Source organism: Schistocerca nitens, chromosome 3, assembly GCF_023898315.1.
Source record: "Schistocerca nitens isolate TAMUIC-IGC-003100 chromosome 3, iqSchNite1.1, whole genome shotgun sequence".
Classification (NCBI taxonomy): Eukaryota; Metazoa; Arthropoda; class Insecta; order Orthoptera; family Acrididae; genus Schistocerca; species Schistocerca nitens.
Window position 1 is genome coordinate 330,008,066 of NC_064616.1, and position 12,536 is coordinate 330,020,601.

Consider the following 12,536-nt stretch of genomic DNA (forward strand, 5'->3'; position numbering starts at 1 on the left):
TTCTTTAAATAATTCGCTAACAATGGCATTTTGACACCACCATTTATTTTTCTGCCTGTATCTTAAGTTATTCTTAAATGTGTTTCATTGGTCCATCATGTAGCTGTAATATAAAACTCAGTCTTTGATGGAATTATACTCTGTTAGTATTGTGATACTGTGTTGTGTTGATGTTTTTGATTAACTTCCCTTGAAGGAACCATTGTGAGCCTTTGATTCTTCTTAAGCGTAAAGTTGAAAGTCTGTGTCATTATTTCTGAATTGGCCGATTTTTAATATTGCTATTTCTAAACTGTGTGTACAGAACAGCAAAATATTTTTCATGTACCAAATAAGATGATGGGGTGCTTAAGATACTGGTGTTTCTTTCGGGAGGAGAGGGTTCAAATTCTCATGTAGTAATCCAGAGTAGTTTCCAAGCTCCCTTAGATAAGTAAGGGCAAATACTGGTATAATTCCCTTGAAGATAATATGATGGGTTCTTGTCCCAGCCTTCTTCAATCCAAGATTGTGCTCCTCCACTGTATAGACCTTATAGTCTGTGAAATGTGCACCTCTAGTCTTCTTTCCCCCCATTTGGCAAACAAAATTGTATTGATTGATTTTCCACCAAACACTTGATCATTAGGGCTACAGTGTGGGTAGTAATTTCATTATTCCTTTTACATTTGTACTGTGCAAGTGTGCGACATGTGTGGCACGCATATGCCACTAATCACTCTTTCATTTCTGACATGAAGTGCTCAGTTTGTGTCACATTGACACTTAGTAGTTTGTGCACAAAATCAGATGGGATTTTAAAAAATAGTCCTAACATTTTTGAGAAACTGTTCAATGATGGCCAAAATTAAGGATGAAAAAATGTGGCACCCATGTTTCCCAATGATTTCATGTACTTAAACAGTTCTGTAATATACACAAATTATTCTGATATATTTGTGTTATCAGCTACTTCATATATGTTTAAGTGCTGACCTTTCAGTACCATTTTGTGAACTTCATCAGTGTGTTCATCTGTGGTTGTAGTTTTGGGATAATCTGCATTAGAAGTATGGCATATTTGCTTTCAGGTACACATTTCTTGCTAACTGTTAAAACTGAAGGCGCAGATGACCACTTCATTGTATGATTTGGCTTTTATTTTTGTACCAACATAAACAAACAAAATTTCGTGGAGGTTAGCATCATCTCTGCATGAATAAAAGAATTCTTCCTCGTTCCAATAAAGCTGCAGCAACACACAATTATATTGTGCTTATTAAAACTGCAGAACATAGGACTATGCAAATGAAGCACGAAACATAATTGATATGCAAACTGTGCATTAGAAGTGACGCACTGCATTATTTTCTTGTTTTTATTTATCTCCCTCCCCCTCCAGTGGGATAAAAGTGGGATGTATCTGACTATAGAGGCAAGGCTGTTGTATATCCCAAATTAATGTTGTATTTTCAGTGCCAGAAGTTTGGGCACACAGTGTGGGGTACAAATATGAAACTGCGTTCAGAAATGTGGTTTGACAGTGTACACACAGAGAGAGAGAGAGAGAGAGAGAGAGAGAGATGCATTTCCTCTACTGTCTATGTTAACTGCTTTGTAGTCATCCAATATGGATTAGGGAATTTGTTCCTGTCTTACGCGAAAAACGTTGAGCAACTAATAGTGACAAAGAGCATATGTTCTGAGTATAAGAAGATGTTAAAAGACTCCAACCCTGTTAATTTATTAAAGTTTTGCTGTTCCAGTCAAGAGAAATATAGTAAAACAAAGAAAGGAAGTAAAGAAAAATGCTCTTTCATGAAAGTGCAGCTGCATAAGTACGGTCATCAGATGGCGAGTTGATAACTTTATAATCAGTTCAAATAGATATATTTTAAGAAGCAGTAGTTTCAAAAAATAAGTTACACATTATTGTACAGTCCAAGCAACTTTTATTGAATGCTACAGTACACTTCAAAGTGACACAGATATATTATACCATTTTTCAGCATGTCACAAAGTCTCTGTATAAAATGGTGAGAATTTTCCACTAGTCATTCAGTTTTTCAGTGATAGAAATCTGCTCCTTGGTCATGGAGCCATTGAAGAACCTCTGTGCGGTAGCAAATGTGCAACTGGTGCAAAACAGTTCCTCTATTTCCTGAACATTGTCATCTGTGGTTGATGTCATTGGCTTTCCTTCCCAATTAGCATTACCCATTTCTGTGCAGCCTTGGTCAAATAGTTGGCACCATTTCACTAAGACTTTATGTGACATAGCATTTGGCCCATATACTGCCAGAATTTCACACAGTTTAGACATTTTGCCCACAAGAATCTAACTGTCCTGTGTACTTCAACTTTGGAGTACATTTCAGGTTGCTAGGCCACTTCACTCCCATATTGTGATGCACCCATTATCCATTCTGCAGCAGAGTGTGTCTGCAGGAAACCCAGAACATATACTCTCTTTGGACAATGCACCACTCTCTTGTTCAGTGGTCTCAGCATAGGATGGCATGTGTAACTTCCTTTTTGAATTCTTGTAAAAGTGAATGAATGAAATACCACTGTGTCATAGCCTAAATGAAGGGTACCAGTAACATAAAACTGTGAAGAAATATTAAGAAAGCCGAGTCAAAACGAATAGACAGTTATGGCATTAGGTGATGATGACACTCAACACGATGAACTACACAGATATACATTCATATTCTCAGGGATAGAATTGTTGAGTGTGCTGTACTGTTACAGTAGCTGTGTCTTCTGACTGTTAGGGGTATTGTATCGTATTTTGTTGTATTTTTGTTGGTCCTCTACTCCACAAAAACGGCTTATGCATAAGACTTTAGACAAGCTAATTTATGTGCATACAGGTGAAAGTGATTTCTATGCATACATATTTAAAATTACAAATAACACACTTTCTACATACAGCTTTTGCATAAGACTTTGGACAAGCTAATTTACGTGCATACAGGTGAAAGTAATTTCTATGCATACATATTTAAGATTACAAATAATACACTTTGTACATATAAATATTCCTCAGTGGAGTAAAAGCAGTGATATTGTAAATATGACATTACACAGATTTTGACCTCAGTATTTGCTTTGATGTTTTTAGGAACTTTGTTATAAAGTGGAAAGTACTGTTTTGGCATGGGAATGTGTTAAGTTGGGTCATATGTAACTTCTTGTTTTGTCTAGTAAAATGATCAAGAATATCACAATTTTTTGCAGTCTACTGTTTTACATATTATCTTCATTTTTAAAGACTATAAATGTTTCCATATTGTAGGTACATGACAAAGGAGGAATACCAGAGATCTTAAACAGAGCTTTATATGAGTCTCTAGCTTCTGCATCCAAACATGACTCTCAATGGCTCTTTTTTGCAGTTTGAATGTACTGTTAGCTGCTTTAGGGTTTCCCCAAAATGTGGCTCCAAGTTTAAGGTGTGAATGAAAATAGGCATTATATGCACTCTTTACTGTTTTCTTTCTAAAGTTCATAATTTGTTTTGGAACTGTTTTTACTGATAACTGTAATTTGTCAATTTGTCTGCAAATATGATCTTCTATGAGCATCACGTTTAAGCTTAGGTTGTTAATGTACAAAAGGATCAGAAGGGGTCCCAATATGGGTCTTTGGCATGCATCTTATTTAATTAGTGTTCAGAAACAGTTTTAAGGTTGACACTAGTTTGCATGATGTTCATTGCTTGCTGACAATTACTGAGGCAGGATCTGATCCAACAGTTGCACGGAGTCCGCAGCTCGTGGTCGTGCGATAGCATTCTCGCTTCCCGTGCACGAGTTCCCGGGTTCGATTCCTGGCGGGGTCAGGGATTTTCTCTGCCTCGTGATGACTGGGTGTTGTGTGATGTCCTTAGGTTAGTTAGGTTTAAGTAATTCTAAGTTCTAGGGGACTGATGACCGTAGATGTTAAGTCCCATAGTGCTCAGAACCATTTTTGAACAGTTGCACAGACCTCAAATGCCATATGTTTCAAGCTTTAAAAGCATCATCTTCTGATGCACAATGTGAAAAGCTGTTTTTAGACCAATAAGTACTCCTGTTGATTCCTGTCTCTGGTCTGTCAGGCTTAATATACAATTTATGCATTCATAAATGCAGTTATTGTTGACCTCTTGTTTCTGAATCTGTTTTGTTCATTACATAGGATTTTGATTACATTCTGTAAGTTCGTCAGAAGTAACTTTTTCTAATATTTTTGGAATGCAGGAGAAAATTGTGATGGGCATGTATTATATACATTATTCTTTCTACCCTTTTCTATGTATTGGAATTACCTTACATGATTTCAATACATACATGCTTAAAGTGAACAGTCCTGTAAGTGTGTAATTAGTTCGACTAGGTTCAGAGCACTCTTCTTTCTGATTGTTGCAGGGACACCAACAATACCTGCAAAGTTAGAGATTTTTAGTTCTTTTATTGCTTTTGCAGCATCATTGTGTATGACACTGTTGATGTACATTGACCGATTACATGCACTTATATTTGTTGTATTGCACTTATTTTATATTTGTTGCAGTGGGTATTCTTATTTAGCTTTCATGTTGTCATATCTGTAACACTCAAGAATAGCTTGTTAAATGTATTGGCTACGTCTAAACAGATTTTTAGTTTTTATTTTCTTGTGATAGTGTTAAATTTTTACTTGATGATGTGTTTTTATTAGTTTCATTTTTTATAACACTCCACATGGCCTTCGCTTTATTTGTTGATTAATAAATGTATTTATGGCATTATTTTTACTAAACTTAGTACTATTCTTAGAGTTCTGGAATATTTTTTATTATATATATGTAATTCAGGTGAGCAATTACTCAGATTACACATTTTATGTAGTAGTCCCTTTTCCTGGCATGAAATTCTTATCCCCCTTGTGATCCAATTGTTTGTTCTAGAATTTCCCTTGTGGTTACAGTTTTCTGTGGGAATGTAGTTTCAAAGTGATGGGTTAATGTATTAATGAAGGTGTTACATTTTTCTTTTAGAGCATTAATTTTATAAACTGATGACAATTTTTCTTAATTTAGGAAGCTGTTAAAGTAGCATTTAAGTGTGGTTTTCAAAGACATGTTGTTCCCAATATTGCCTTTTACTTTGAAGTTTAATGTTTGAGCTAAATGGTCATTAAAGTCTGCAATGGAAATTTCTATTGAAGTGCTGTATAAACTGATCTTCACTAGATAATGATCTAAAGCTGTTTTCCAAGTGTGTGTTACTCAGGTAGCAGCATTTACTTCAGCATTTACATTGTAGGATTTAGCAAGGTTCAAAAGGGCCTCTGTGTTTCTAATTTTGTAAGAAAATCAATGTTGAAGTCTCCACAAATTATTGAATCACATTCAATTTTATTTACTTTGAGAAATGATTCCATTTTATTTAAGAAAAGTTAAAAATTTCTTTATGGTGATCGGTAAACTGCCACAATAACCGAATTGAACTTATTAATTTTTATAGCAGCAATGTAAATCTCTACCCCACCATGCTTTGCTATTAATTCTGCAGTAGTAGGAAGATTTCATTCCCCATCCCCCCCACCCCCACTTAATTCAGTGCTTGGAAATGCATACTACTGAGATATCAATGATACTGTTGAGGTACATTGTGGTCATTCTCCAGTATTGACCTCCTGTTTTGCTGCTGTGCCATTGCAGACCCTTCAGTGGCAGTTAGTGATCATCTTAAGCAATAAGTTTCCTATCTGCACTCACCTATTGGATAGGACAGTTGCTGAAAGGCAGCATCCATAAGGGTCACCCAGCAGATCAAACTGGATTCTGCACAACCAACAGATTGTAATTCAGTATTGAATGTTCTAGATCGAGTGGATAAGATTAGAAGTGTGATCCTCCAACCAACAGTTGATTTATTCCAAATTGGCTTAAGAATGCAGCAGTCTTGTGGTGGTACAATGGGTAATATTCCACACTTACGACCAGTATTATGTTTTGTAACAGTGCAGACACTATCTTGCATTGAACCTCAAGGCCTTTTGTGGTTGTAACACACACTTGTGCCCCTGATGCTAGACCAACAGTGCCAATGCTGTTTTTCGGCAGGTGGGGCGATTGTGTCAGGTAGTGGGAGAGGGGGGCAGGGAGAGGGACTGGGGGTGATTGGCTAGTAGAAGCTTGGAGGGAAGCAGCCGGTTTGCTGACTAGGGATGTGGGAGAGGAGGAGTGGTAGGTATATAGGCTGACATGATTTTAAGGCTGGTGGGAAGCACCACATATGCAATTCAACATAGGTATGTGAACTGGAATGGAGTGACTGGCCAGAGGAAGGAGAAACTGTTGGGTGGAGGGTGCGGGGACAGTGGGTTACCCGAGATTGATGCCAGGACGATTATGGGAGCAGAGGATACATTGTAAGGATAACTTCCATCTGCGTAGTTCAAAGAAGCTAGCGGCGTAAGGAAGGTATCCAGGGGGTTCACGTTTTGAAGCAGCCATTGAAATTGAGTGTTTTGTGCTCAGCTGCAAGTAATACATACAATAAGGCATGCATGTTAGCTTATTATAACTGGTTCTCTACACATGTTTTAGTAGTGAAGATGGCCATAACGTCATTGAAATTTGGATTTGCAATAAACATTATTTGCAACTGATTGTTGCGTCCTTTGTACTTGATACTTCTTCTTCTTCTTTCTTTCTTTCTTTCTTTTTTTTTTTTTTTTTTTTTTTTTTGCCCCCCCCCCCCCCTTGTGTCTTTGTCTCGTATTGACACAGGTTCGGCGTTGTTAGAATCAGTTACACCACCTTCCTGCACACCCCTCCCCAGTGACAGAATGTGTGTACCCCAACTGTCTGCATTTATTGTTAGACATGCAAAAGTGAACAAAAGCTTTTAAATGAGTGCAAATCGCGTAACTGAGGCAGGACTTGGGTTCCAGCCCAATATTCACCTAGTGGAATGTGTGCAACTGCCTAGAAACAATATCAAGGCTGGCCAGCACATCAAATCTCGTTGTTAATGTGCCAGGTGGGTTCAATCCAGGGCCAGCACACCTCCCCATCCCAGAAGCAGCACTGTAACGTAATATACCTTAGCTACTCAAGTTGTGTATGTCTACCTGCTATCATATGGTTCTTCCTTTCACACAATTTTTCAGGTATGCAATAGGTGTTACTGTGTCATACAGATATGTGCGAGAGAATAGTATTACTGTGGTAAGGGTACTTAAGTAAGGTGCAACAATTAATGTTATATTGTCCACTGTTCAGTCCCACATCAAATGCGTATTATTTGTGTGTAACTTAACTATATTTTGCTCTCCTTCCAGCTATGCAAAGACTAAGCATCACTTACAGGTGATTATAAAGCAGTTGGAGTAATGGGTGGATGCTGAAAGTTTTAAATTTTCATCAAAGAAATGTGTGAGAATTTTAATTATGCATCACCTTTTTAACTCTCGCGGGCTTCAAGTGAGGCTGAATGTTACAGATTTAAAAGTTCAGTGTGGTTCTTGGAATCTCAGCTTTTTTTTTTGTGTGAGCCTGATTTGACTATCAATGGACAGTTCATGGCTCAACTAGTCCATTGTACCTTGTAACCAGTGACATTGTTCCCATTAGGGGATTGTGATGGCCACAGGCTGACAAGACACTGCTCGTTGTCAGGTGACAAGCCCTCATGAAAGTTTATCGTTAACCACACAGTCACCAATATTTAGAGCCATTCTTAACTATCCACTAGAGCAAAACTACAAAAATCAAGCATGAGCAATGAGTTCATTTGGAATTCAGCTAAGTGAAAAGTAGTGACACTAAATGCAGACCATCTTCTTCACTGAAAGTTGTGTCCTTCCCCATCGTGGTTGATCAGAAAACCCAGAATTATTTGATATTAATGGGAGCTGAAATGAACTTTATGCTAGACTGCATTTTGATGCCAAAATATTTGTAAAATTTTACTGGAGCCCAACAGTTACAGTGTCGATTACAATGAAGCATCTAAGCAGAGTGACTTAAGTAACTGTGTTGTAATTCCTGAATGTGTTCTCAAGTTAAGTTTACATCTGGAATTAAAAATTTTTGATGTAGCATTACCGTATGTGTTACCTTTAAGGCACTGGAGTAGACAAGATGTAATCATTCTGTCAAAGTCCTCATTTGTCCTGACTCACGGGGTGGACTTAGAGATATTAAGCATATGTACCCAGCAGATGAAAAAGACCACACCATCTTTTCATTCAGAGGTAAGATAGTGTTATCCTGCTGGGTACCAGGACACTAAACCTATTAGAGATGCCTGCATTTGTGATATTGTGGCACAATGTGCTGTCATGTTGTTGAGTGTGACTACAATGCATCCCTGCAGGAAAGAATGGGTTTGGTTAAGGGTTAACAAACTACTGTTATTGTGACCTAGCTGTGGTGTTGGGAAGTGAATATGTCTGCTGTGCAGCACCACATGGATTTCACAGTCCCATCACACGACACAGGCCGAGAACTCACATAAATATGACATTTTAGTATCATATAATTAGTTATGTTAGACATTATGGCATTTTTGGGCTGAATGTAGATTGAAAACCTTTCGAAGAAGCGTCATATTCAGCATATTGTGTTAAAGCTGAGTGCCACTGTCTCCACTAAAAGCAAAATCTCTGCAGTTGGTTGCTATGTCCACAGTGGTGGGCCATGAATGATGATATCACATTCATTTTAATGATAAAATGAAAGGTTTGATGCATATATTGGTGGTTTTGAACATTCAGTATTTGTAGATAGCCTTTCGTTTCCATTCTCAATATCAGCCATTGCAGTGTTTAATTAAACTTACAGAATGTGGTTTGTTGTCCTGACATCTAAACTTTTGGATCTCTCCCCACTATATTTTAGAAAGTAGTCTTTACCCTCATGGCTGTGTCACTACCTCACCTCGTGGCATATGCCTAATAGTATCTTCACACCACACCCACTTGTATGCTGATGGTCATTGCTGCAGCTAAACTCAGCTCTGTTGGCAGTCTGCTAATATTTGGGGGGTTGTTTGCTTCATTTATTAACACTCTTTTATGTCTTATGATATCACATTTTTGGCAACCCTTTGCCTTCACAATGGGTGTTCGTGATGATGCAGTTCTTTAATTGTATGGACTATTTGTAAAGTAACCACAGCATTCACTTAGGGAACACTAGAAAAGCCGGCCGGAGTGGCCGAGCGGTTCTAGGCGCTACAGTCTGGAACTGCGCGACCGCTACAGTCACAGGTTCGAATCCTGCCTCGGGCATGGATGTGTGTGGTGTCCTTAGGTTAATTAGTTCTAAGTTCTAGGCGACTGATGACCTCAGAAGTTAAGTCGCATAGTGCTCAGAGCCAACACTAGAAAAAGGGATTTTGCACTTAAATGACACTTTCATAACATCCATAGCTCATGGTCTAGTGGCTAGGGTTCAATTCCCGGCTGGGTTGGGGATTTTCTCTGCTCTGGGACTAGATGTTTGTGTTGTCCTCATCATTTCACCACCACCACCACCACCACCACCACCACCATCATCTTTCATGACATGTAAAAATTGAACTATGTAAAAATTGGGACTTTGTATGGGCGCTGATGACCGTGCAGTTGAGTGCCCCACAAACCAAACATCCTCATCAACACTTTCATAATAATTGCACAGAAAAGTTGCACTATTCTAAAAGTTTTATCTTCCGTAAGCTTCCAAGAGAACTGAAAAATGTGAGTGAACTACACCATAGTTTCAGAGCTATGCTGAAAGACTCTTTCGTGGCTCACTCTTTTTACTCTTGTGTTGGAATGCCTCATAATATTTTCAAATCATTGGCTGTATTTTTGTTACTTGTGTATATATTCTATTGCAAATCACTTGCTTTACTTTTTTATACATGTAGTCCACATTGTTTTGCGTGTGCTGATCGGTCCATGACAGAGTAACTAACCAATTGTTCCTCAGAATTCTAGTACATAAATAAATACTAGGCAAGAGATTTTAGTATGTTCAGCTGGGCTGGCTCATCCAGTTATTTAGTAAGAGATCAGCATGTGCACTATCCTTCTAATTTCAGCAAATTTACCCTTATTATATATTGATAGGACGTTTTAAACATATTTATTTATTTATTCATTCATTCACCCATCTAGGATCATCTTATGATGATATAGTATTTGTCATCATAATACAATGATAATAGGCTAAATAGCTCAAAAATTATACATACACACAGAATATGCAAGTATGCTCTAAAAGGGTTGGTTGGTTGGTTGGTTGAGTTGGAAAGGGGACCAAACAGCAAGGTCAACGATCCCATCAGATTAGGGAATGGTGGGGAAGGAAATCGGCAGTGCCCTTTTAAAGGAACCACCCTGGCGTTTGCCTGAAGCAATTTAGGGATGGCCGGACATGGGTTTGAACCGCTGTCCTCCCAAATGCGAGTCCATTGTGCTAACCATTGCGCCACCCTGCTCAGTTGCCATAAAAGGTGGATGGGTGGTCAGCCATGGCCATTTTTAAGGAACTATCCTGACATCTGCCTGAATTACTTACGGAAACCATGAAAAGCCTAAGTGAGGATGGCTGGTCAGTGTAAGCTCCATCTCTAGATAATGAGGTCAGCTTCTTAACAACTGCACTGCCTCATGTGATTGGTCCATATTGTACAATATTCTTTAAATATAAACACAGTTTTCCTCTTTATTGCTACACACACACACACACACACACACACACACACACACACACACCAAGGATCCCCACTGATGGCTTCGGGAGCATGAACTTGCTGCTATCCCCCTTATACTATCTCCAATCTACTGGACTGACTGACTCTCGATCTCCTCCCCTCAGGCCACTTGAAAAACTGAGTCAGCATCACCCACATGATGAGTGAAATGTTGAACTTAGGAGAATGTCAAGACATTACTATCATGTATTTGCTTTCCTTGTAAAAGCTTTATGGTATTGTGAGGTGACAAGGTGATGTAGTTATCACCTTTCATTATTAATCACTACTCTGAATGCTCCAAGTAGTCTTTGATTGTGTAGCTTGCATTACTTGTAAACAATGTTTTAGCTGCCTTTTTTTTTTAAATGAATTTTAGTAATCTTTTACATTTCCTTGGCCAGTTTATTATACAATATGAAATACTAGTTTCAGTTTTTTGTTTGTTTTTCCTTGGTAAGTGTAAGCCCTAACTGGCTCTTGTTCCATGATTATGTATAAAACTATTAGTGGAATACTTAGTATTGTTTTCCCTGATATACACAACAGATTGGTAGATGCACCCACTTTCTGCAGTACTGGCTCTTGTTCCATGATTATGTATAAAACTATTAGTGGAATACTTAGTATTGTTTTCCCTGATATACACAACAGATTGGTAGATGCACCCACTTTCTGCAGTAAGACTACTACTTCTGGCTATTATTCTTACAGCCCTTTTCTACGGTTTAAAAATTGTACACCTGTTTTGTTCCTTTGATCTCCAGAAAAGAATCCCATAGCCAAGAAATAAGTGTACATTAGAGTAGTATGACACCACAAAACATTGGTTGTTACAAACAAGTTATAGAACATACACGTGACTTTTTTTTCGGCATCTTTGTGTGTTCAGTCCATGCTAATTGACAAATAGTATTCATTCGTAAAAGCCTCACACTTGTACGCTATCTATAAATTTATCACCTATGCTTAATATGCCAGCATTGTGTTCCCACTTTATTCTGAAGTGCATACCATTTGTTTGCTTTATATTTAGTGTTTATTCATTACATACTGTCTAGTTGTAAATATTAAGGGCATCATTTGCTTTCTCTAATAGTAATTTTGGTGTTTTATCAGTTACTATGATGTTACAGTCATCAGCAAAGAGAACTTTCTCTCCATGTCTTATACTGTCTGGAAAGTCATTGATACATACAAAGAACAGTGTTGGATCCAATACATTACCCCGAGGAACACCTATATTTATGTGTGTCTTGTCTTGACAGTTGTTTTACTAAAAATTTATCAGCAGCAGATGTTTGAGTTATCTGTTCCTTCTGGAGCCTGTAAGACTGAAATCACTTGTTTGCCATTCCTCTTACCTTGTGTTTCTGACTTGTTTAGTACTATTTTACGGTCAACAGTATCATCAAAAGTCTTGGATAAATCGAAGAATATTCCTGTGACACAGTCATCCTTGTCAAGTACTTCAAGTACAACTATTACGATCTCTGTAATGACCAATATTGTACTTCTCCCACTTCGGAAATCAAGCTGTACTTCGTTAAAAAAGTTTAATCTATTTCTGTAATTAATTAGTCTTTATTTCATGATAATTTAACTATCTTTCAGAATGCAGACAGTAGTGAAACTGGCCTGTAGTTTTCAGTACTCCCCGCTGTACCTATTTTTAGTAAGGGCATAACTTGTATACCGTATTTACTCGAATCTAAGCCGCACGTTTTTTCTGGTTTTTGTAATCCAAAAATCCGCCTGCGGCTTAGAATCGAGTGCAAAGTAAGCGGAAGTTCTGAAAAATGTTGGTAGGTGCCTCCACAACTAACTTCTGCT

General features: G+C 37.9%; 1 protein-coding gene across 2 annotated transcripts in view; it reads left to right on the forward strand.

Annotated features, from left to right (window-relative positions):
• Positions 1–12,536, forward strand: part of LOC126248293 (uncharacterized) — a 289,514-nt gene that overhangs the window by 55,855 nt on the left and 221,123 nt on the right. The gene's annotated exons all lie outside the window — the stretch shown is intronic.